This window comes from Rousettus aegyptiacus, unplaced genomic scaffold (genome assembly GCF_014176215.1).
Source record: "Rousettus aegyptiacus isolate mRouAeg1 unplaced genomic scaffold, mRouAeg1.p scaffold_m13_p_14, whole genome shotgun sequence".
NCBI classification, from domain to species: domain Eukaryota; kingdom Metazoa; phylum Chordata; class Mammalia; order Chiroptera; family Pteropodidae; genus Rousettus; species Rousettus aegyptiacus.
The window spans coordinates 22704018-22731807 of record NW_023416289.1 but is presented as its reverse complement, the minus strand read 5'-3'; the positions used below and the strand labels follow the sequence as shown (position 1 = coordinate 22731807).

At 39.5% G+C, this 27790-nt stretch overlaps 1 protein-coding gene and 1 pseudogene across 1 annotated transcript in view; both read right to left on the bottom strand.

Annotated features, from left to right (window-relative positions):
- WWOX (WW domain containing oxidoreductase) overlaps positions 1 to 27790 on the bottom strand; it is an 887845-nt gene that overhangs the window by 47041 nt on the left and 813014 nt on the right. The window lies entirely within an intron of this gene.
- On the bottom strand, positions 25103 to 25221 carry LOC118611927 (annotated as a pseudogene).

Below are 27790 nucleotides of genomic sequence, written 5' to 3'. Positions count from 1 at the left end.
TGGTTTCCCGGTTCTGGCCCTGACTACTACCAATGTACTGAGACACTTTGTACAGGTTGATTCTTATCTCCAGGCTTTGGTGGCCTTTCCGAGGTTTGCTGGTGGGGGGCGGGGTGCAGGGGGCAATTAAGGCCTAATTTTTCCACCCAAAGGGACGATCACAAGATAACCCAGGAGGTGGTAGACGAAGCTTTTCTTTAGTGAACAATCTGGGTGTAACTTATTTAGAAACTTTTTCATTTCTATTTCTCTCTCCCTCCTTCCCCCACCCCCCCTCAATTATTCATTGGCTGCTTATTTTATATGCCAAGCTTATGCTATAGGCTTCTCATTTTATCGTTACAACAACCTCAGCTGGGAGAGAGGCACTATAATGACCTCCATCTCAGAGACAAAGAAACTGAGGGTAAGCAAGGCAAATAACTGGTTCAAGGTCATTTAGATAGCAAAGCGCAGAGGGAGGATTTGGAATGAGCTTTGCTTAACTCCGGTGGCGGTGCTCTTAAACCCCGTGCCATTTTGGATCAAATATCTCAGTATTTCTCTTCTCCTTATATTCTGGAAGCGAGTCCGCAATTGCCTTTATCCAGTCTTGGCAAACCTGTTTAATGAGGTCTGTGTTAAATCATATGTAGAGGTTTTGTTTTTTTTTGGGGGGCGGGGGCGAAGAGTTCCCTTTTATTGGTAATGGTGACACAGTCACAGTGATGGGAATAGTGGTAGCAAAGCAGTTCCAGCAGCAGCCGGCGTTACAGAGCAAGATTAGCCAGAAGCTGTACGCGTATTTGTGTATGTATATGTAATACGTGTTTTACATATATGTGTATTATGTATATTGCATATCTATACATACATGCTTTTCTTCTAATCTATACCAGTTTTATTCCCGTTTCCTTACTTAGTAAAGCAAGGCTCAGAGAAGCTAAATATATTTATCAGGATCATATAGGAATTAATGGATAAGTCAAGTTTGGGATGTAACTCAACTCAAACCTGTCGCTCTTGAAAATAAAAATAAATAAAACAAAATACAATATTTTCACAATGCTCTGCATCACCGTTGAAGTTATTTAACAGTTCTGAGTATGTCATCTTTAGTTCATCCTTATGACAATTTTATGGTTAGCTATTACTGAAATTAATACTGAGTATTCATAGAACCTGTTTTCTGGATGATGAAACCATGGAGCCAGAGGTAACGTGACTTGTCCAGGGGACCACAGCTGACAGCAGGTGGAACTAGAAAGCAGGGACAAGAAACCAGCTCTCAGACGACTATTCACTGTGTCCTATCATGTCTACCTTCCTTAATGCAGGACGGTCTGCCTCTGCTCAGTGGCTCTGCAAACCAGGGACATCCACGCATCAAAATGCTCCTCCCGCTGAGGTTTTCAGAACTGACAGCTTCCATCTTGAACAAATAGACTAGTGTTCATTTGAATGTTCTTGGCCACTCGCACCACCCACTCCAACAGCTCCCTGCCCAGTGAATTTAGACAATGTTCTTGATGCCAGCTCTCTTGCAAACGCGAGATTTACAAAGCACCTGGCGGCAGCTGCTTGTCATGGATTTTGCAGTCAAGACTAATGGGTCAAAGTCAGCCTCAAATCCCAAAGCTCCCCAGGTATGCACCCCAATGCTGGGAGTCAGAACACCCCTCCCCAAGAAGACTCTTCAAAGAGCAAGGTGCATACACCCTGAGATGACAAGCAGAGGCCAGAAGACTGGAAGGGAGAAATAAATCTTGACTCAACTAGAAGGATTACAAAGTCACCTAGCATGAGGAGAATTCGCACTCCACAAATTTTTCTCGACTGAGTAAATTTAAAGAAATAAAACTAGATTGAGCATGCGTTTAATGCTGGCTGCTATTTTTTGCACCGCTCTGCTCAGTGGCTTGTTAAATATGAAAAGATTTGCCTTGCAAGGAGACAATCTCTGATGGGCTCATCAGCCACCCCGCCTCTCCTCTCTGTAACCCAGGTGAGCCGGAAAGAGAGCCCTTTTTCATTCTAGCACCCGAGGGCCCTGGTCTTGTGTACAAGTCTCAAATACGGTCACTGGTATCACCACCATCTCTTAATAGAAGGCGCGATATAAAAAGCTCATTCGAGATGCCAGGAGCTTCCCTTTCTGACCCTGGCTGCCTGAGAGGCAAATTGCATTAGAAAATGACATGCCATTCATCTCGCGAGTACTTGCAGGAACATTTAGCTAATTAAATGATTAATAAATTTAACACTGCTTTATAATTTCATTTAGCTGTGTTGGAAATCACACGGTGAGCTGCGTATGCACTGAATGAGATTAGGTGGGAGTGAGGGTTTCGGAGGCTGCCCTGGTAATTGAGATTAGTCTATTACTACAGTGACCTTTTTAACTTTTATATTCTCTTGTTAAAGCGAAATAAAATTTTATTCACTTTTAAGGAATATTTACTTAGAGAAATTTACATGAAATTAAAGAAACACCAAGCCCAGAAGCCTACTGGGGCCAGAATCCATGCACTGCTTCTTTTTTAATTTTCAGAGCCTCTTGAGGAAATTGTTCTTGAGCTGGCTAAAGGCAGAGTGAAGAATGGTGTATTTTTAGACAGTTTATTCATTCATTCAATAAACGCAGAGGTCCTGGTGTGTCCTGGGCTCACTTCTAGGCCCTGGTACTACAGCAGTAAACATGACAGAGATCCCCACTTTCCTAGAATTTAGATTTATCGCAGAAAAATACAGACGAGATGCAAATAAACAAACAACAAAATAACAGAGCAATAAGCATGACACAGAGGATTAGAATAAATATCTTTTTTAGACTGGGGAGTTCAAGAAAATCTCTCTTCAAAGGTGACAATTAAACTGAGATCTGAATTATAAAAATCAGTCAGCCATGCAAAGCTCAGAAGGGATAGCACACCGGAACAGGAGACTGAGGGTGAAAGTCCCAAGGAGGAAATAAATGAATTTGATGTGTTCTAGGAACAGAAAGGACAGTGGGTCTAGGAGCTGGGAAGCTGGAGGAAGTTAGAAGTGATACAGCGAATGTAGGAAGGGTGAGATTAAATAAGGCCATGTTGGCTATGATGAGAAGTTTGGACAATTTTTTTTTTTTAATAGATGTAGTGGAAAGCCATTGGAGGGTTTGAAACAGGGCAGAGATGAGATCTCTAAAATGACTGCATCTAAAGTAAGTGCTTCTATAGCCACAATTAAGAGTGGGACAGAGGCCACTCCCAGCTCTCGTAAGAATAAGAGGACTGACTCGGTTACCCTCACCTTCAGCTTCCTTTCTAAGTTGTGCTTTTTCTCCTACTGAAAATTGTATTCCCTGTCATGCTGCTCTGTCTTTTCCTTAACATGTGGTATTTTGTTGTATCAGGTATTTTGAAATGTTTCCGACTATCTCCTTCTCTACAGTTCTTCTCATTCAATTGTTGCTCTCCTTATCCATAAAATCCAAAAGTGTGAATTTTTAAACTTAAAGAGGCATCTTCCCGGTTTCCTCCTATATTAACCAAGTCTTTTATTTTTCTGTATGCTGATGCTTTGACATCTGGGACCCTAACCCTGGAGTGATCGCTCTTCCCAGGGTTAGTCAATTCCTGCAGACAGCAAACAGCTCACTTGTGCCTTCCAGTTGCAGACCAGCCACTGCTGAGCTCATACCCCTAATCATCTTCTTCATCAAGTTCTCACACTCCAGGCCCCTATCCACCTGCCCTAACTCACCAGGTAGTAGCCAATGAGGAGTTGCTCCCCTCCCCCTGAGCCCACTGAAATTAATCAAACCAGCCAATCCTAAGCCTGTTTTCCTTGCTTTACCTGCTCATGCCTGAAGAAACCACAAGAAAGGTTCCTGTCTACAGTTTCTCCATCCGCCTCTGCCTCCTGCCTGACCCTGGTGCTTCCCCAAGCAGCTCCCCATGGCAGAGTATGTGTCCTTCTGGAATCTGTGTCACAAACTGTCTTTGCCATGGTAGTTGTCTTCTGAGCTGTTGGTCTTTCTGTATCCAAATAATACTAAAACTTATATTTGAAAACATCTCCAGATACCCAGTTTCATCGCACCAAATAACCATCCCTACCACGTACTAAGGTCCTCCTATATATCAGATACTTTACAGACATGATCGGCTCTAATGGACTCTAATTTAATGCTCCCTCACATGACTCTGCAAAGAGGGTACTTTTCAAAAAGATTTTTATTAAGATATAGCTAACGAACAATATTGTTAAAACAATTAATTTCAGGTGTATGTTGAATAGTCATTCGATATTTACATACCTAAAAAAAGTGATCACCATATAAGTCCAACAACCATCGGACACCATAACAACACTATCACGATGCTATTGACTGCATTCCCCAGGTTGTACATTACACCCTCAGGACCAACTTGTTTTCTACCTAGAAATCTGGACCTCTTATTCCCTTTCATCTTCCTCCCCCTTTAACAACAACAACAACAAACCATTTTATTTATAGTTAATATTATTTTATATTAGTTTCAGGTGTCTAAGCATAGTGGTTAGACATTTACGTAACTTAGGAAGTGATCTCCCCAACTAGCGTAGTTCCCACCCGGCACCAGACATGGTTATTACGATATTACTGACTCCATTCCTATGCTGTACTTCACAACCCCATGACTATTTGACTATTTCATAACTACCACTTTGTACTTCTTAATCACTTCACCTTTTTCACCCCCAAACCCTCTCCCACCTGACAACCATCAACTTGTTCCCTGCATCTGTGAGTCAGTTTCTGTTTTGTTTATTTATTTTGTACTTTAGATTTCACATTTAAATGAGACCATAGGGTATTTATCTTTCTCTGTCTTATTTCACTTAGCATACTAACCTTCCAGGTCTATTATTTGTTACAAATGGTAAAAGTTCATTATTTTTCTTTCGCTGAGTAATATTCCTTTGTATACATGTACCACCATTTCTTTATTGAATCATCTATTGATGGGCACTGTAGGTTGTTTTTGTATCTTGGCTATTGGCAATAATGCTGTAATGGACACAGGGGTGCATATACCTTTTCAAGTTAGTGTTTTTGATTTCTTCAGATAAAAACTCAGAAGTCGAATTTCTGGGTCATAAGTTAGTTCTATTTTTATTTAATTAATTAATTAATTAATTTTTTGAGGAAACTCTGTACTGTTTTCCATAGTGGCTGCACCAATTTGCAATCCCACCAACACTGCACAAGGGTTCTCTTTTCTCCACATCCTCACCAACATTTGCTGTTTGCTGATTTCTTGATGATGGCCATTCTGACAGGTAAGAGATGATATCTCATTGGTGGTTTTAATGTGTGTTTCTAAAAAAGATGTTTTGAGCCATTTTACAGAGGAAGAAATCGAAACGGAGTTTATGAGACTTGACCAAGGCTGCTTGGTTCTAAGCTGAGAATTAAACCCAGAATAGGGACGGTATAGTTCATAAAGAGAAAGATCAATTTTCTTGCTGCTGAAATGAACTAAAGGCCACATCTTGATACTGTCTGTTCTGTCTTAGCTCATCCCACCAAACTGGTTTGGGATTTGTTGTTGCAATTTTGTGTTCTATCACCTTTTCTCTTGTACCTACTGTGCCTGGTTTCTCATCCAGGCATATTCAGCCAGAATTCCACTTTTCCCCTTAATACATTCCCTTAAGTTAATGCAAATACAAAGAAAATGTCTAAGAAATGTCCAGGGCCATTTTAACAGGTGTCCTGTGCCATTCTTCCAGAAACGATCATTAAAGAACTTTATCCTTCTGATGCTAACTCACATTTTCTGAATCTACATATTCAACATTAAAAGTTTTTGCTGTTAGTTTGTTGTTGATTTTTCCCCCTACCAGCCCACAGAGAAGATGAAATAAAAAGTCTTCCTTTCAGCAAGTGTTTAAACTACAGTAGTTTCAATTTCAGGTAATTATGCATACATCCCTTGGATATTCTTAAGACTTTGAACACACACATACCCTTAAATTTGAAATCCTGTGATACCTGCTGTAAACTCTAAAATTTGTGAGCAATTACCTTTGTAAGCAGTGTTTCTGGAAAATAACATCTGCGTGTGATTCACACTTTTTTTTTTTAACTTGTTAATTGTCTGGTTGTTAACTCTGACTACTAATCTTAGGATGCTTAAGAATTCATAATTTCCCTTCCAATATCTTCTACCTGGTGTGCAAAATTCGGACACAACTGTGTCATTAAAATATGTTCTGCTTTTAAAAAAAACTCCAATTGTTAGACCTACAGACAATCACATTAGTACTTGCTAGTAGTAACAGATGACGTGATGAGTGGCAAGAACCCGCACCTCATAGTTGTGGAAGAAGGGGTGACCTGCCCGATCTTCTATAAATTGTAAACTCATTATTTTACTCTTTTATTTTTAGTAACGATATCACCACATGAGTTCAAGAGCTTAAACACTTTAAGACTTTCCTTCATCTTTGTTAGATGTTTAGAAATCACCAGAGATATTTATACCTAGTTTTTTTTTTTTAAGCTGTAATTCTTCCGGCCTTCTTCCCTTCCTCCTTCTCTTTCTTTTCCTCATATGTGTTAGTCCACTATGAATGTGACACCATACAGGACACTGATGACAAGAAAATTAAATTCTGGATTTCTAGGAATTAACAATATAATCCTTTCCATTTACAAATATCTTCCAGGGACCATGCACATTAGCGTATCCTTGGAGCCTGTTAGGAATGCATAATTCATATCTGATTTCAGACACCCTGAATCCAAATTTGTACTTTTATGAGGATCTCTTAGTGATTCTTGTGCACATTATAGTTTGATAAGCACTGCTCTAGATCAGGGCCTGCTGTCTCTGGTGAGCAGACCAAATCTAGCCAGTTATCTGGTTTTATTATTGTTGTTTGTTTTTCACTGACCATTATCTAAGAATACTTTTCACATTTTAAAATGGATATATTTTAAGTGGCTATATGACTACCTATATGATAGGCTCTATTTTGTCTCTTGGACTACGAACTCGAAAATAGTTACTATCTAGCTTTATAAGCAAAAGTTTGCTGACCGTGCTCTAGAACTGACATGAATATAGCACCCAAAGTCTGGACAAAGGCACAGATGAAGGCTGTCTTTTGAAATAAGCACGATAGCATGAAACTGGTTCCCCTGAAAAGCTTTGTCAAACTACTAAATGTCCGAGGAACCACTACATTCTTTATTTGTTATTATTATTATTATTATATTTTTTTGCAAAACCATAGCATATATTGAACAGGAAAGTTGGCATTGAAAACTAATATCTTGGATGGAGCTTATAAAAGCTACAAGTAAAATATAAATTTCACAGCTCATGCTCAGAGACCTAAAAGGCAGATATCCTCAGACTCAGTAAAACTTAGAAAACATGAAAATGTGTACAACTTGGAAAATTCCATCCAAGTTCTCTATGAAAATGATTAGCAGCAAACCAAAGGTGGTGGTTTTAGCATGCGCATCTGCCAAAGAGTTGTGTTTTTGAAATGTTGCAAAGGTTTTAGTTTTCCCAAATTAAGAAACCAGAAAATTGCCATTTATTATCCTTATCATTTCAGAAAAAAAAAGGGTGGTTATATTCTTTCTATTGAATCATCTTTTTTTTTTTTTTTTTGGCAAAAGAGTTTACTTTTTAATATGTATATATCCGTATCTATTCTCGAGGGGTGCATTAGATAAGAAGTAAACTCAGCCAATCTTCAGAAAAAGAAACTCAATTTGGGAGCTTGAGGCAGTGTTTCCATGGGACCGGTGACCCGACCACTGTCCACCCGACACTTAATAAATACTTGTTGCACCAGATTAATTTTAAAAAATTGAGTGGGTGTTGATGTGCAGTGGCAAGACCCAAGTTACCTACTTTTTAAAACATGTAGGGCTTTGACATTGAACAAATGGGAAGCTGTTATTTGAAGATCATCTGTAATACATCAATTCAGCTGATTAGCATGGGGGCCCAAGGGGACCAAAGCTGCTCTCGATCGAGGCAGAACACTTTGCTCTCTTTTCTCCCGAACTCTAAATGTTTGTGGAGCATAGTCATGGCTAGCATCAAAGATGACAGGACAAAGGTGTGGACAGTTCGGCCTGGCCCATCAACAGGCCTTGAAAAAACATTCAAAACTTAGGGGCTGTAACTTGGCCAAGAGTATCTCTCCCCTGAGTGTAGGTTACAACCTGTTCTTTATTTGAATGCTTGCCCTAAAAGAGCAAGCACTTAAAATAAAAGAAAACAAAACGAAACAAAACAAAACAAAAACAGATGATACTAAAATTAGCTTTAGCTAACTTCTAAATGGTACTGGGGGGAATACAGCAGTGTGCATGATAAGATTAAGGCTTTCTATGATTCTCAGCTTATGAGTAATATAGTTACAACAAAAGCTAGAGGCTCTTTATCGCTTTTCAACTAGGGAACTGATTACGTTCAGGCGTTAATAGTATTGCTACTTGGGCTAATACACAATCCGAATTTCCAGAAATGCATTACCGTGGGCTGCTCCCTAGGGATCTATGTATAATGACAGAAGGTACTACTGAGGATGTCTCTCCAACCCCCTAAATAAAAATACCTGCAGACAGGAAATGACTTTGCTGATCTTCCCTCTCACTGAAAGGGCTTCTCAGAAGGAGTGATGTGAGTCTAGACGCTTCAGAAAAATTGTGCCTCGAAGCTGGAGAAGGCGGGGTTGGGTTCAAATCCCAGCACTGGCATTTCTGAGCAAGTTGCTCCAGTCCTCTGTGTCTCAGTTTCCTTCTCCTCAAATGGGGATCATAACTCTGTCTCTCAGGATTTTAGGAGGTTAAACGAGCAAGACAGCATGATCCTGACACATAGTGTGTGCTCAGCGTATTTTGGGTCTTCTCATAACATGCTTCGCAGAAACTGGTCCTTCACTCCGGTGTGCGGTCTGCTTCAGTCCTTCTTCCCCTATTCCATCTAGCTAGCTTACAGTCTCCTCTTTCACAATGTCACCGCCTCCAGAAACCTTCCCCGACACTCTCAGGCTAGGAGCAGTCCCCTCTTTCCATGGCCTCCAGAATCCTGGACCCTCTTCCAGTCCTGCTCTTCACTCAAATAATAAATTCAAACTCCTTACAACCTTATCTCCCTGGGAATAAGCCCACAAAGGCTGCCTCCATCTTCACTCCAATGCCAGCCTATCTTTGACACACAGAAAGAGAGTTAGATGTTAGCTGAATTGCAGAACAGGTCTCTGCTCTGCACTCAATAAGCTACAGTTTAAGTGTACCACTCTTTGTCCCAGACTCCCTTTCTGCTCTTGATTCAGGAAGGAGCCTGTTCAGCCCAGCCCAGTCTGCTCCTTTGGCCCAACCAGCCTGTGCCTTGCTCTGCCCCATCCATCATCCAATCTGTCAACACGGGTCAGTGAACTCTGCTCTTTGGGGCCTCTGGCCTGCACAGTAGAGGGAAGCAAACAGAAGTTTCAAGGAGGTGCTGGGAGAAATAAAATTGCTAACCATCTTTCATTCTACAGAGAAAAGTAGAAGACAAACTTCTCAATGGTAGTGAAGGAAATAAAGCTAGTTATACAATGTATGATAGGATCAAAGTTTCCTATGATCCTCAACATATGATTAATATGGTAACAATAAAAATCTAGGTTTTTTTTCCTCCCCTATAATAGGGACTTTTGTTGCCTTTTTAAGACTCAACCTAGATATTCTCAGCTATTCAAATGTGATATTGCATGACTAAAACAAAAGATAAATAAAAGCAATTCCCAAACCACAGAGAAGAGAATTATAATCACATTAGAGTCAAAATCAAGGCAGTTGGCCAGGCTTTTTCTTGTTCTTAAAAGAACTGTGGGATCAAATAGACCCATCAGACAGCTTTACCTGTCAGGGAGTTTGGCAGGGCATTCTGAACCCGCATGCACATAACACCAAAGATTGCGTGACTTCCATCTTGCTTGCCATCTGCCATCATCAACCTGCAGGCATTGCCTCCAGGGTCTGCATTACTTCAATGAAAAAGGCACACCGTCTGTAAGACAGTGAGCACCCAGCTCTTCTGCCTTCTAAATCTCAAGATAATTACATAACTGTTGGTTGTTATGAGCCTGAAACCAGCTCTCAAATGCACAATGGCCACATGCTACACCATTTTTCTTCAGCCTGGGTAGTAATCACAGGAAAAGAGCAATATTAGTTCCCATTCTCTCCCTCTCCGACCTCCCACCAATGCAAGCCAATGATGTGGGATGTCTGGCTCAGTGGAACCAAAGAGAAAGTGCACATGCTCCTTGCAGCTTGGAGAGATGAGAAACTACAGATTTGGCAGAGTCCGCACCATGCCTGCTTCACCTGTGTTTTTGATGACCTCCAGGTACTCACTGCAAGAATGATGTCTTTTCTTGGAAAAAAACCTCAAAGGCAATGACAAGCCAACAATGGTAGGAGAGACTGGTCCATATTTCAAATGATTAGAGGAGCTGGGTATTTAGGAGGTAGTGCCACTTTTATAGTTAACTATATAATACATAGAAAGCAAGCGTACATTTCCTGGGGAAATTAGTCTCTTCTATTTAACATGAATGGGTAGATTTATATATTTAACAGATGTGCCAAGAGCAGGTTGACTTTTGTAAAATAACTAGCTTTATAAAGGGCAAGTAATTCCTATAGAATTATAACAAACAGAGTCTCAAATCAGGGAGAAATGTAAAAGGCTGGAAAATTAGGATGAAAAAGTCTTCCACACCAGCGATGGCAGAATGACATCCTGCAGGCTGAATCTGGCCTGTAGTGTATTTTATTTGGCTCGGTCCAAGTTGGCTCATGCAATGAATTCATTGCCAACATTTAAAAATTGGATGAGTCTATATTTTTTAAAAATATAAATACCTAGGTTCTTTGGAAAAATTGTAAGGTCCAGAAAATTGGATTAAATTTCCACCTGGCAGCATTCAGCTGGACTTAAACAGTGGCTGTTCCTCTAGATAAGATATGGACATAATCTTTGATACTTCCTATTATCATCCCTACACTGAGGACATGGGTCCAGTGCTATTTGTCATCTCATACACAAACGACTTCATTCATTCATTCTATCTGTCTGGTACCTATAGGCACTTGCATTTTCCCTCTATAATTATTATTAATAAGTTTCTATTTCTAGGTTTCTGTTACATGAGTCAGAGATAAGCCAACATGCCACAGTCAATGAAAATTTCCTTACAAAAGGACAAAGTTCAAAGCTGCTGTTTGGTGGTTCTGTGAATCTAGTTTGGGAAAGAATCTCTTTACCAGTAATAAAAGGAGTTTTCATTTTTAATCTTCAACTATAGGTAGCCTGAGCAGAACTTGTCTTGGTGAAACAGGATCATCAACAGTGAGTCATATCTGTGAATCTTCTCAGTTGCTTAAAATAAGAGGCTTAATCAGAGAGGAAAGTCCTTGAGTAGGAAAGCATTTCCTTCTTAGGTTCCCATAGCAGATATAAGTGGATCTTTTTTTTTTTTTTTGCCCACAGATGTGACTTACTGATCATTGGCAGGTGAAGATCCCTTTTCCAGTGATGTAGATTGGTGGACAGTTGGAAGGATGGATCTCAACCCTCTTATCTGATTCCTATGTGAACCACAGCACACATTTTGTAGGATGGCTGATTGAGTGTAGAAGGATCAGCCACTGCAATGGGACTGAGTGGTGTATATTAAGCAATGTGAGGCCAGGACTGGCAGTCTGGCCTTCTGCCCCAACCCACTGGCTGTGGGCCTAAATGCAGTCTGTGGCTGACTGCCAGTTGAGAGAGAATTATACATGAAAATATAGGCAGGCAGATTATTTATGAAACATGAAACTAAATGCTCACTGGCTTTTTTGCAACTCAAGCTGAGCTCCATGGTGGCTAATGGGGACCAGTAGAGACCAGCTGATGGGCAAGGAGCTATATTCTATTCTCACTCCTTCCTAACCACAAAAATGGAACCCAACCAACAAATATTTACCAAGTATCCTCTCCATGTGAGGTGCTTGACTGAGATGGATGATTGCTGAATAAAAGTCAGTGGACCATTAACAAAATATTAGCAAACTGAATCCAGCAATGTATAAAATTACAATATACTATGAGTGAAATTTATCCCAGGTATGCAAGGCTGGTTCAACATTAAAAAACCAACCAATGTAATCTACCATATCAACAAACTAAGGGAAAAAAAACTCATATGGTCATATCGACACACAAAAAAATTGACAAAATCCAACACACAGTCCTGATTTAAAAAAAAAAAAAACCTCTCAGCAAATTAGAAATAAAAGAGAATTGCCTCAATTTGATAATGCATACATAAAAAAACCTACAGCTAGCATCACATTTAATGGTGAAATAGCAAATGATTTCTCTTCTAAGATCAGGATCAAGGCAAGGATGTGTCTTCTCACCACTCTTATTCAACATAGTTCAAATAAGTTCTAGCCACTGCAATAAGGCAAGAAAAAGAAATAAAGACACACATATTGAAAATGAAGAAACGAAACTCTCTCTTTGTCTATAAAATGATCGGCTACATAGAAAATCCTAAGGAATAAATAAATACACCAAAACAAATAAGTTTGTTCAGCAAGATCACAGGCTCAAGATCAACACACAAAATGTAATCACATTTCTACATACTAACAATGAACATGTGGAAATCAAAATTAAAAGCAAAATGTCATGACAATTGCTCCAAAGAAAATGAAAAACTTAGGTATATACTCAATAGCCATACACTAAATAAATGGAGTGACATACCATATCCATGGATTGGAAAACTGAATATAGTAAAGATGACAATTTTCCCTAAATTGATCTATAGTTTAATTCAATTTCTATCAAAATTGGAGCAAGGTTTTTGGTGACAAGCTTATTCTGAAATTTATATGAAAAAGCACAGGCCTTAGAAGAGCAAAATCAATCTTGATAAAAGAGAATCTGATGGGAAAATCACTCTACTTAATATCAAGGTTACTATATAGTGACAACAATCAAGAGAGTATATAGTTGGCAGAGAGACAGACACAGAGATCGATGGAACAGAATAAAACTCAACCAAATATGCTCAACTGATTTTTGATAAAGTTTCAGAAGCAATTCAATATAGGAAGAATAAAATAGCTTTTCAACAACTGATATTAGAGCAATTAGACATCCATAGGCAAAATAAAAAAATATGAACTTTAAACACCTTCATACCTTATACAAAAAATAACAAAAAATGTATCATCAACATACATGTATCATGTATATAAAACTTCGAGGGGGTGGGGAACAGGGAAATTCTTCGTGACCTAGAACTAGGCAAAAATTTGACCACGAAAGGTCAATTTATAAAAGGAAAAATTGCTAAATTGGATCTCACTGAAATTAACAATGTTTCCTTTGAGAAACCTTATGTGGAGAGAATGAAAACACAAGCTACATACTGGAAGAACACATTTCAAACCACATATCCAACAAGGAACTAGTACTTAACATATATTAAACACTCTCAAAATTTAATGGTAATAAAATAAACAACTCACTTAGAAAATGAGAAAAGTCATGAATAGATATTTCACTAAAGAGGAGATATAGATGGCAAACAAAAACATGAAAACATGTATTCAACATCATTAGCCATCAGGGAAATGTAAATTAAAAACCACAATGAGCTCACACTACATACTTATTAGAATGGCTGAAAAACAAAATAGCAACGACACCAACTGCTGGTGAGGATATAGAGAAACTGAATCACTCATATATTCCTGGTTGGAATATAAATGATACAGAAATAATTTGACAGTTTCTTATAAAACTATACATATAATTACCATACATCCCATCAATTTCACACATGGGCATTTATCTCAGAGAAGTAAAAATTTGTGTTCACACATGAATTTGTACGTTAATGTTTATAACAGCCAAGACTGAAACCATCCAGATTTCCTTCAGTTGTAGAATAAACAAACTATGGTCCATATGTAATACACCATGGAATACTACTCAGCAATAAAAATGAAGAAACTATGGACACAAGAAACAACTGGATTAACCTCTAGAAAATTAAATGAGTGAAAAAAGTCAGTCTCAAAAAGGTTGCTTACTGTATGATTCCATTTATATAACATTTTTGGAATAACAACACTTTAGAAAAGGAGAATAAATTAGTGGTAGCCACAGGTTAGGGACAAGTCAGAGGCAGAGGAAAATGTATGTGTTTTGAAAGGACAATGTGAGGGATCCTTGTGCTGACACACTGTTCAGTATCTTGCTGTGGTCATAGATATAGGAATCTACATATTTGATGAAACTGTGTGGAACTAAATAGAGATAGACATACACATACACAACTGAGTACAAATAAAATGAGAAATCTGAATAAGATCGATGGATTCTATCAATGTCAATATCCTGGCTGTAATATTGTATAATATTTTTGAAAAATGTTATAGGGAAAACTGGGTACAGGATACAAGGGATCTTTCTGTATTATTTCTTACTACTGCATGTGAGTGTATAATTATCTCTATTAAAATATCAATAAAAAATAAGTCAATGAATTAGGTATAAAGGGAAATACTTAGAATTGTAAATTATGCTGCCTGGTGCTGGTTTACAATTTCTTTAAACCCCACACAGTGTTTGTTAGTTCTTCTAGGGGCATCTATCCTCGCACTGATCGCTTTTGTTCAATAATCCTCACTCCCTAAAATGTAAGCTCCATTAGGGCAGGGATCACACCTATGTTTCTGATCATTTAATTCTCAATGTGTCCCATTATATGAACCAACTGCTTAATATGCAGTTGTCGAATGAGTGAACCTTCATTTAGGTGTATTGGCTACTATATCTCATTTAAATTTTAATACAAACCAGATATGGCTATTATCCCCATTTTATCCTATGAGGAGTGGGAAATGAAGGTTCCAACAGGTTAAATGACTTGCTCAAACTATGAGCTAACTACGAGTTCTTAAAACTTGTTATGACTCCAAATCTCAGGACCTTTCTACGATGTCACACAGGTCAACCACGTACCTGTGTTTGAATGCAATACCACAGGGCAATACAAGCCAATTCCAGAGGAACGTTTCCTATAACAGAGGTCTTGGGGAAGGGAAATATGGCAGGTTGAAGATGGGGCCTCACAGAAGGCTTCACTAGTAAGAGAGCATATTTGGGATCTGGCTGACACCCCAAGAAAAAATGTTTCACTGAATGAAAAATAAAAATGCCAATGACTCTTCTTTTGTTTTCTAGGTATTATGTTTAACATGACATAATCCAAGAGCTCATCCAACTAAATTCTAGGCCTACTTCTTTGGAAATGCGAGTTACTAGGAATATATGAGATAAAGTATAGCATGTTGTTTTAGTTCAAAATTCCAAGTTGGTTTATTTTATAAAATAATAATGAGTGAAGAGATAAACTTACTTCAAAGTTTAGCTTTGGCTGACTGACCCTTATTTTAGCAGTACCGTATAACTTATGGTAAAGTTATATTGTATCATTGTAGAAAGTGAATGATTTTTTTTAAATGTCCTATAATGAATTATATAATCTTCATACATATTCCTTCACTCATGTTAAATTTATTCTTAAATATTTTATAGTTTTAATATTTTAATAAATCTTTTTTCTATTTTCATCTTTAATTACTGCTAGTATGTAGAAAATCAGTTGATTTGTGTATATTTACCTTATGTCTAGTCAAATTATCTTATTGCTAGTAATCTTTAATATTTTAGCTATTGCTAGTAATTAATAATATTTTATCATCTCTAGGAGTATAATTATGTACTTTTAAAATGAAGAACATTTTAGTTTTTTCCCATTATATAAGGTCTTTTTTTTTTTTTTTTTGGTTTTATTATATTTGCTGAAACTTTCAAAACAATATGAATATTAATGGGTGCAGTGGACATCCCCGTCTAGTTTCTGATTCAAACGGAAAGCATCATTTAGAGCTTTCACTGTTTAAAATATTTGTGGTAGATTTTCGATATGAGACTATATTGGAAGAATTTACTCTCTAGTTTACTTGGTGATATTGTTGTTTAGGTTGGTTGGTTGGTTGGTTAGTTGGTTTTACAGTGACAGCTGAATTTGAACAAATATCTTTTTGTTATTATTGACAGAACTATGAAGTTGTTCTTTAATTTATTGCTGAAATAAATTACATTAATAGAGAATAAAAACAGTAAGTAAATAAATGACATGGAAATTTAATTAGTTCTAGTAAATAATGCATTAACACCTTTTCAATAAGTTCCCATCTATAGTAAGCAGCAACTTTTAGCAAAATCTAGAAAAGCTCTGATGTATAGGTAAATGCATCTAAAGAAAAGTTTTAAAAGACCTCATTTAGTATATACATAAATAATATTTTTATTACAATCTAGGAGAAATATTATGAATGAACTTAATATAAAATCTAAAGCATTTATTTTCCCTAACAAACAACCTCTTTCTATTCAAGACTTAAAAAAAAAAAAATGCTATGAAAATTCAGTAGCCTGAAGCTCAAATCACGTTGTGAAAAAGAAGCTAAAATTACAGTAGAAAAGGAACTAGCATCTGTATCCTATGTAAGTGGCAATGTGATGCCAGATTCTTTTATGTATTTGATCTCATTTGATTTCAGAATTTGGTCCTCAGTTCTCCCTGTAGACAGAGATGAGCATCAGCTAATACGTGAGAAGTGATGGGTTGTACATAACCTCTGAGCCACCCAAACAGCCTTTTCAGTCAGGTGCTACTAATTTCACCCATGCATTTGAGGAAACTGAACTCTACAGAGGCTACACTGATTGTCTAAAACCTCGTGGCTGGTAAATGGCAGAGCAGGAATGCAAATCCTAGTGTGTCCAAGACAAAAACTGATCCACTTTTGATAAATATTGGTAGTATCTGGTGGTTAAAAGCATGGGCTACATATCCACAGATAGAGAGCTCAATACTGGCTCAGGCCCCCACTAGCTGTGCGCTCTTGGGCCAGTGACTTAAAATCCCTCTGTGCCCTAGTTTCTTGTGTGTGTTATTAAGACAACCCAGAATCTATGCCACAGAGCTGTTATGAAGTTAAAAGGAGGTGCCACGCATAAAGCCTATGGCATGCAACATAAAAAGCCCTCCGTATATACTTGCTAACATTCTATTTATTATCATTATTATTATCATCATTAAAACAATTTTTCTAATGGCTCTGAATAAATCGGCATTGACATCAAGAATAAAACTCCAACAGAAGCCACTCAAATGACCGTCAGTAGCTAAATACACCGCAATTCATATAAGTCATAGAATTTTCCTTGTAGCTCTTACAATGATTGATCCTCAGGCATGATTAAAATTCAAGCAATACGTTGACATTTTAATAGAACAAATAATTTAAATACATTTAATATGTTAGGTGGTAACAGTTTGTAAGAGATACTGATGGATTTGGGAAGTTCCCCAGGAAATTCTAGAAAAACTTCATCTAAGAGTGTGAAGCAGGTATGAAAAATAGAACTGACATTCTTTGAGAGAAACCATAAACCCTGTAGCTACCTAGAATTCAGCACTTAATTTGAAGACTAGGCCCTGTGAAAAAAGAGTCCCTTCAATATTGTGGGTTTTCCCTCTCCTTTATTTTAATTCTGTCATATCCAAAATACTATTTTAAAATAATTTATCAAGGTACTTCTTATAGAATGTTTGAAATTAACTGATCAAAGAGGAGAAAGAAAAAAAAAAAAGCTGGCTTCTGATTTTCATGCTGAAACTCAAAATGAAAATTCTTTACAATACAAAGTGAGATTGATGTCACCTCCTCCAATGCCTTCCAGGGATGTTCTAGAACATGTTTAATAATCAGCTCTGGTGAAGAGGAAGAATCCCTGGTTTGTAGCACTTGTCAATTTCCATGGTATAAATATTCCAACCATGGCTGAATTCAAGCTATCAATGTGATGTCACTGAACAAGGGAATAGGTCTGATCCGCTCCTGCTGGCAAACTGTGGTTGCCATCCCTACCCTAGTTTTCTATTCCACTAGCTAGTTTTATATGCTCTGAGGCACCCATCTCTACCAGAAATCATCTTATTAGTTATCCCTTGTCTGTCACCGAGAACCCCATCCGAGGGAGTTCCATGGGGCTAAGAAATGCATCTAAGTTGGTCAGCTCCACACACTTCCCATCGCTGCCCTAGACTGTGGCCCAATACAGAGAAAGCACTCACTATAGATTTGTAGAATGAATGAATACATGATGGGGAGAGAAAAGAAGGGAGAAAGATATGCAGGTGCTGACTGAGCTAAATCCCACCCTCGTTGCTCTTTTTTTTTCTAGCATTTGGGACAGTAGCATATGGTCATCTTTTTCCCATTACGCAGGCTTATTACAATAGTCAATAAGTACCAAAGAGTTAACCTCAACAATACTGCTTCCTTCCAGCCAAATACGGACCACAAATTTTGTCACCTGTTTTCTTTACCTCAAACTCTTTTTTTTTTATTTGAAGATCTTGACATTAAACCTCAAAAACATCTGGTAAGAGTCCATTCCAATTAAAATGGCATTACTGATAACTGTTGTGGCAACCATCGAAAGTTCATGCTGTTGGCTTCTTTAAATGAAGTTATATATAAATGCGTGCCTATTATTTTCTTTAATTTTGATTCCCTACTCTTGAAAGTCAGAGGTCCAACTATCTCCATTCTAAATCCCAGGCATCAGCATCCTTCCTAATAGATGAAGGCAGAAGAGCTGCATAAAACTGATATATGGGAACTATTTGAGTGACAAGAAGAATCTGTGGCTAAATATGAGTTTGTTCATTTTGAGACTGATGTAGAAAAAGAGCCTGTCCCCTTACTCAGAAATATAAACGTCAGCACAATGAAACAGCCTATGTTGTTGTCTCTGCACAACTCATCTTGAAAGCTTATGTTTAATAGACAAAAGATAATGTCCCGCTTTGTGTGAGATGTTCTCTGAGCCCACTGGCCCATAAATCTAGATCTAAAGAATTTGGGTGGTGTTTCTTAATTACCGCCTGGCCCGCTGCCTGCCACATGCTGGGAGCTCCCTCAGCGCAGTCACCGTGCGGAGAGATTTGTGGAGTTCAGGGGAAACCTTGTTTTCTGCTGAGTGTGAGAGAGTGTGAGAGAGTGTGAGAGAGTGTGAGAGAGAGAGAGAGAGAGTGTGTGTGTGTGTGTGTGTGTGTGTGGGAGAGAGAGAGAGAGAGAGAGAGAGAGAATCTGCTGAACTCCAAAAGGACTGTACTTCTCAGGTGTCAGGGCTGCAAGGTACAAATGCAAGCAGCTAAAAACTCACCACCATCAAAGAGCAAGAGATTCTAAGAGCTGGGGAAACTGTGGGTGAGGCGGGGGGGGGGGGGCAGGGGCGCCTCTGACTCCCTAGGTACCAGTGAGAGAGAGGGGCCAAGAGCTACCACGTGATGCATGTTACTTCTCAAAAAATCCAGCAAGTAAGTCCAAGAAATCATCAGTCACCCACTCCATCTGACAGCCTACTTAGAGTATACATTTTGGGGGAAGTGTCCAAAAGGCCATTTTGGGTTTAACTGCTCAGTTATAATGCATTATCAGGCAGGACTGACACACTTTGTCAGTTTTCTTATGACTGCAGGTAAACTTCTTTACGACACACAAACACACACACACACACACAGGTAAGGAGCTAAATGTTTCCAAAAGAGTTGAGACCATGGGGCACTGTGAGTATGAAAAATCCGGAAATGCTTTATCAGGCCCTGTGGTGCCGACAGCGCAGCGAAGCCCAGCGGGAACCGTGGTCCGCGGCCAGAGCCGGAATCAGTGCTGGCGCTAAAATGATCAGGGATGTAGAAGTCTGTCCTTGGGAAATTGCTTCTTTCAAATGGATTGTGAGGAGGGTCCGAGGTACGTGCCATCAGATGTAGCAGAATTAATATCAGCTTTAGACACTGTCCCTAAAGTCATTCAGGCAAAAGCCCGGGGACATTTCTCGAGGGCCGTTTTTACCCCTTTTACTTTGCTCTTCCTGTGAGGAGCACAAATCATTCTGGCGAAGGTCAGCTTTCACAAGCAAACACCAAAGACCTACTTTATTATTTGGAGAATTTTAAAACATTTCAACAAAACCATCACAAAGTTTCCCCTACCCCTTGGATCCTTTAAAAGAAAGAAAGAAAGAAAGAAAGAAAAAAGCCCACAACTAGATTCCCAAGAAGCTAAAGAAGCCATGTCGGGACATCAGGAAAAGTGACGGACAAATCGCTGTGCAACAATCTCAACCCGGCTTGCCTTGAAAAACGTAAAGAAGCTCTGCCACTGGATGTCAAATTAATCGCAGGCAACGCGTGTTCCAGTAATTCACTTGGCAGCTTAAGCAAAACCAAGAGAGCAGCGTTAAAATGGATCCTCGCTTTGCTCTAGGTGATGAAATCTGACTATAAATCTTTCCTGCCTCACCTTGATCAACAGCAGCCAAAGATCTGTCCTACTCTCTGCATCGTGCAAAATGGTTTATTTGCCCTCTCATGAGGCACTTTGATATATAAATCCCAGGTACAATTATTATTATTTTGAACTATTATTACGAGTGACTATTATTACTTTCCTGAGACAGTGGGAACGGGGCGTGGGAAATGGGTGGGTGAGGCAGAAACAGGTGGATGAGACGGACGTGAACGCTGAAGGGAGGCCGTCTGTCTTCATTCAGGGCAGTTTCTGTGACATTTCAGGAGAGAAAGATCATCAATACTAAAAGGAGTTCAATGTGTAGATGGGAAAGACTGAATACCCTGCCTGTAAGCCTTGCTACTTTGGTTGAATGATCCCTGCTATCCAGCCTGTTTTGCTCATGGGTCTTGTGAAAGAATACCTGCAAGACATCTATGAAAATTCATTCCCTCTGCTGTATTTGCTGAGTACCTACTGTGTGCCTGGGTCTTTGCTAAGACAAGATTCAAACAAGAATGAGATGAGAGTCTAACCTTGCAGAGGCTCGCAGTCTAATTAGCAGCAGGGTAGCTAACGTCTGAAGAGGTACACATGAGCAAGCTCCCACGACAGAACTCTGTGACAGTAATTCTCGTTAGGGGGACCCCTCGTCTAGTTTAATTGTATCTACTGTATAGGAGAGTCTCAGGGAAACTTCTCAGGTCACACTCATAAGAATAGAACCAGGGTCCTCAGCCAGGTCTGCCTCCTGCCTCATCTGTCTAATGCATAGAGGGACACGAAGGAGAAAGGAGGCAATTCTTCAGAAAGGAAGGAGGCGAGAAAAGTTCAAGAAAGCCTTCACAAGGGAGGTGATACTTAGCGGCATCGAGAAAGCTTGGTCACAATGGCAATGGCATCCAGGGAGAAAGCCAGGCACTTAAGGGTCCCCCCGTGAATCATTAAAAGACCCCAGGTAGAGAAATGGACCAATGCCACCCCCTCCAAGTGAAAGGATCGTGACTAATTACGCATTTTCCTGTGAGGACAGCACCTTGCTCTTAGAATATAAAACCTTCCCAAACTTTAATGACTCCCTGAAACAACTTCTGGCCTTTGGAAAGTGGGGCATCCAAGAAAAACAATCAAGGACCATTTGAAGGCACACGCAGTGTTCTCAGAGAATTATTTCTGGCCGTGGTCTCTGCTGTGGATCACAGGCCTTCGGCTTTCAATCACAAGGTTGAAAGGTATTAACAAGAACCCACGCGGTCCAGGGCAACCGTTTGTGTCAAACATTTTCCTTTCTCGGTATGTAAATGGGTCTGTCTTCATCTAGGATTATTTTTACCAATTTCATCCTCAAAACTTCAAAGCAGTTATTTTCCCCCCTGATGTTGTACTTACATCATGTACCCCCCCCCCCAACTTTGTCTCGTGTTTGTGGAGGCACACACCCAGCATCCCCAGGATGGGGGCCAGGAGCTTGACCCACGGACACACCTGGAAGTCATTAAGGATGCTCGAAGAGGAGGGGGGAGTTGGAGCGGGGGCAGACGGAGAGGAAGAGAGACGGGGAGGAGGAGAACACCACTTCTTTCCCAACACACTGACATTTTTTTTTTCCATCATGGCTAAGCTGAGCCAAAGGTGAAGACGTTTGAAACAAACAGTCAACAGACAAACAAACACTTTCTAAAAAGTCTGCCTCGGGATAAAGTTAGGGGTCAAATCTGTCATTTTGAGTGAGAAAAACAACCCAAAGTGTGGCCTAGACTTTCGAACATTCTCAAGCATTCCTACGGGAATCGTATATGTGTAAATGCTTAATTACCGGATCTTTGCCAAGTTATCGGCTATGATAAAACAATTCAAATATAACTCGTGCTGATTTAAGGCTGACATACATGAGCTTTCTTTTGATAAGTCTTGCCAAGATTGTCAAGCTCCTTAGCTTCTGCTTGATGTCATAGCCTCATTTTCTTCTAAAGGGAGCATGGTGATTTTTATTAAGCCTATCTAGGAAATATATACCACAGGTACAAGTACTACAGGACGCAGAATAAAAGGGCCTCCTACTAGGAGGGCAACATTGGATGTTGCATGTGCCTGACACGAAGATCCATAAAATTCAGGGAATTTCCTTCCTGAAGCTCAAGGATATTCATATTAATGAAACTGGAATTAGCTAGTAGATGGAGAACTGCAAATAGCCCTTGGCAGTTGACGGTAATAAAAATATCATAACAGTTTCTACTCAGTTGTCCCAAACTCAGAGTTTCCCCACCTATTCTCTTTAAGACAAGGGACACAATTTAACTAAATTGATTTATGTGACCTCTCTTAACAGTTTGGACAGTTTATATACATAGTCCATATTACAAATTATAAATATTATGACATGCATTTCTGGAAATGCCACGAAGTTCCTGGCATATCACAGGCATGCGCCTAGCATATGCCTGTTGAACTGTTTGCTGTAAGATATGTCATTATTTTCACTGTAAATCAGGAAGCTGAGGCTTAGCCACATTTAGTCATCTGTCCCAGGTCATACTGCTGGGAAGCACTGCAGATGGGCGTCTGGTCTGTCTCTTTCCATCCACCAAGGGGCAGAAGGTCAGCTTTCCGTGGTTGGCTCTATGTTCCTGTCAGTTTTGTTCTCAGCAACAATTTGCCATAAATGTGAATACGAAGCGGCATAACTATGACAGTCACACCTCATGGTTTTCCTTCCACTCGGGCACTTTCAGGTGCAAACGTTTCCTGTTCAGGTGAGTAGTCAGATGTCGACTTGCTTTTGAAAGCACAAGACCTCAATGGTATTCTCCCAAACTCACTGTATAGACAAATACATAAAATTTCCCAAATACTACAAAGTTGAAAACAAATGACAAACGGAAGGAAAATATTTCCAACAGGTGGTGACGGACTGATCTCCTTAATTTACACAGAGCTCTCACCAAGAACTATTTCGCTGAGTTACTCCATTCCTCTGAGCCCCAGTTTCCTTCATGAAAGGTTGATAAGAATATGGTCCCTGTGAGGAAATAATGACCACAATGTGTGTGTGTGTGTTGTGTGCATGTGTTTAGATGAAGACTACCACCATCTTTTCCCTGCTTCTTTTAAGAGGATTAAAAAAAAAAAAAAACCCTCTAAGATATTTTGTTACTCCCTCTGCTGAGAATGGCAAAATGTGGCCTTGCTCAGCCTTTTGGAGAACACGTCGTCTTTCTTCCTAGGCACAATCAAGTCTCTGGCTATGGTGGACGTAGTCAGCAGGGAACAAACTCTTCCTCTAGGCTTGCTTAACCATCCAGCCTGAGACCCCAACTTGTGCATCTGTTCCTAGAATTTTCTAAAGACTCATCTGAATCGATCCAGTTTTATAGAAATCTCCTCCTTGGCTAATGCCAAAAACATACTCATAATTTCACACTTTTTTTTTTTTTTTTTGGTGTCAAGGCTTTGGAAAGAAACATCCATAGAGGACTGACCAATGCCAGTTCGTTACTTTCTGTGTTTCACCTCGATTCTATCTGCCTAGTTAAATAATACATTTGATTAGCTACCGTTAGGAAAACTTCATGAACTGCTAGAATACTTGCTGGCTTTAAAAATTACTGGCACAATATACAACTCCCCAGCGTGGGCCATGGGCAAGGACAGTAGAAATATATAGTAGTACTTAGCTTTTATAAGCCCACATTCCACATCATCAAAGAGACTGTACCTCGCACTCCATTAAACTAATAGAAAATAGAATGAATGGGAAAGAAAGGCATATTTAAGGAGCTAAATTTTAAATATAGTAAAATGAGAACCACCTGTTCTGTCCCTCGTCATTAGAAAACGCACCCCTTCTTTTTAAGGACTTCTCACCCCTCCCACCATTTGAGCTGGTGTCACAGCTGACTATTGACTGCAATCTTTGCGCCCATTCCAGAAGCAGATGTTAGGGTGCTTTATTAATTTTGAGGGGGACCTCAAATTTGGAAAGATGGAAAGTTGTAAGTGGTTAAATGGTAAGACCATTTAACATCTACAAAAGCAAAGGGCTATGATCCGAGGGGCAAGGTCACAATATGAAGGGCACTAGAAAACATAAAATGAGTTTCATGAGATCAATAAAATGTATGACTTCACTCACTAATTACATAAATAAAGCTGTTAAAAAAAATAAACTCAGGCACATACCATGCTAAATTAGCAGGGGCTTTATGGAAAGCCAAGGAACTAGAAACAACCCCTGGAAAGGTCACTCACATGCATGTGGCTTGTTTGTAAAAGCTTCATGCAAGGCCAAAAGGAAAATTTTGTAGGTCTGCGTGCCAGCCAGGGCTGGTAGGATCCAGGCTATTGAGTAGACCCAGGCAATACCGAGGAGGCTGAGCCTGGGATCAGCCCTGACGCCCCACCGCTAATCCAGCTCTCCATCCATCTGTTTTAGATCGTGGTTTGAAGCATGTTTATGTGATGAAGAATTAAAGCTGTTTCTCTTGGCCATCTAAATAACTGGGACACTCTCTCTTGGAAAGCCATTGACATCAGTACAACAAGCATATTCAAAACTGAATTCGGAATTAGAGAGGCTCAAGTGTGCTTAATTTTTTTCTTTTCTTGTTTTTTTTTTTTTTTTTTTTTTTTTTACACCTACAGCACCTGGTCTTCCTAGGTGGTCTCCCATCCAAGTACTAACCAGGCCTGACCCTGCTTAGCTTCCGAGATCAGATGGGCTCAGGCTTGTTCAGGGTGGCATGGCTGTAGACTGCTTAATTTTTTAAAGCATGCCAGAGACTCCTTCCAAAATAGTTGTTTTTTTAATACTATATAAGTAATAACATAGCAGGGCTTAAAGGACTTTTTCTTTTAAAGAGAGAAAGGATGTTTGAAGGATAAAAAGGGACAGAAACTACAGAGAGAGCAAATGAGAAAGGTGCAGCTGAGACCAAGAAACAAACTGGAACATTCCTGAAAAGACCCCGCCCTATCTCCAAATCATGTGTAATATGGCAAGTAACTGTCTCGAGTAAATACTATTATTTTAATAATGAAATACCATTTACTTAACAACTACCGTGTCTTTATTTTTTTAGCTTACCTCTCACAAAGTTCAGCAAGGAGGGAATTATTTTGAGCAGGATCCTCCCCAACTAGAAATCTAAACACTGGGACCTAACGTAACCCTGCGTGACTCCAAAGTCCATGCTTGCTTTTTCAACTTCACCAGGCTGTCCAGCTTATTTTTAAAAAATGTTATATAGAGAGCCGACTGAAGTTCTGTCTGCAGTGATTTCAAACATGATTGCTTCCTGAATAGGGGATGCAGGTGCACGGATGTGTGTTTTTGCAAGGGTTGGGGAGCAAAAGGAGATACTGTGGCTTGATCACCCGTGCCCTGTTTTTGAAAAGTTAAGACTCCCTGAATTAATTCATTGATGCCGAGACCATGAAGAGAACAAAACCTCAATATATCCTTCCAGTGTGACTTTAAATGTGACAAGGTTATCATTTAATAAACCACTGTTCAGGAATTGATTTATGGGCTTCTGGGTGTCACCCCTTGTACTCTACTCCAGGCTTACCTGGAATTATGGCACTCAGAGGTACGCCTTAACATTTTATAAGCTGAATATAAGTATTTGCTAAATCTAATTTCCGTGGACTAACACAAACAGTATTTTAATTTTTTCATCTGAGTTGGGAGATTCGGTTCTCAAACATGTGGGAGGCTCTTATTCTTAAACTCTCTCTCTTTTTTTTCCCCTGAATTACAAGCTAATATCTTTTCCGAATATGTATTTTGCTCATAGACCAATGACTCTCAGGGGCACAGCATCTTCCTTTGTTGCTGATATTTTGTGTCTCCCTCACAAATGGACTTTGAGTAAGGGAGCGACCAGCAACAGTGTTGCCCAATCATCTTCCTTGTTATTTGCAAAGGAGATATCATTCCCATGGGGATCCCGTCCACTTGGGAAGGAAGACCTGGGAGGGTGGGGTGGGATGGAATCTAGCCAAAGCCCATTTTTCAGGAGTGAAATCAAACAGAAAGACAAGTCTGCCAGTCATTGTGTGTTCTGTTTGGAATATAATCTCATCCAAAAAAAAAAAAAAAAAAAAGATTATCCAAATGTCTTTTTTATGATATCCTACACATCTCAGTAGTTTTCATTTACAGCCAAGAATATAGTGTTCTCTTTGGTTGGCACACAGCCATTTCCCCCTTTTCTGTTTCAAGGGCAATGGGTCTTCCTTGGCCAGCACACCAGCAGTAGCTCATCTCTGTACAGAGAACATGGAAATCCCTAAGCACTGCCTGGGAACATCTGGACTTGATCACAGCCCAGCGAGATAAAGACTGCACCTGCTCTGCAGTGACTCCAAGTCCAGTTTGGAAGAGCACCAATTACAGAGCACTCCATCATGGTCTAATTGGTTGTTCTTTCTTGCCACATTAGGTTAATTTGTTCTTTGCTTCCTAAATGATGAACCATCGAAGTATAAACTCCATGAAGACAGGGTCAATGTCCTCTGAGTGTTCTCAGCATTGTTGGAGCACTAGCACGTGACCAGCATTTGTTCTGCAGTCCTGACTCACTCCATGAGTCTCAAGACTCAGCCCAGTGATATCTCCTCTAGGAAACTTCACTGACCCTGCCTGCCATGTAGAACTGAGCCCACCCTCGCTAGGACCTATACGTTCTTGTACTTTGCAGTCTTCTGTAGCTTTAACACGAATGCACTTATTTATTATGAGTATTAGCTAGAATGTTATATATTATTTAATATTTAATTATTTAATTTCAAGGGCTAAGTAGCAGGCATTGTACTAAGCCCTTTACGTGAATTATTTCATTTATTTCCTCCACCGTATGTCCTATTGAAGGAATGGGTGAGAGCATAGCTTCAGGAACCAGATACTCTGAGTTTGAAATCCTGAGTCCACCATCCAGCGACTGTGAACTTGGGCAAATTCGCTTTTTACGCCTCTTCTGCATAATTGGGATGGAAACAAAAGTGGCAACTGTATAGGGTTATTTTGAGCAATACATCTACTTATTCATGAAAAGTGCTAATACAGAGTAAGTACTCAGTAAGTATTAGCTTGTATTTTTAAATCTCTACTCTGCAGATGAGGCTAAGTGACCCATCATAGATGACCCAGCTAGTGGCAGCAAAGCTTAGACTTTACCCCAGGCAACTTGACCCCCAGCTCTTCACCAATTTGACCCAAGCCATTTTTCTCTTTTAACTGGCCTGTGTACTCTTTCGGTGCTGAACTGTGACTGTTGGTCTTTGAACCATAGAACCAAGCACATGGCCTGACACATTAAA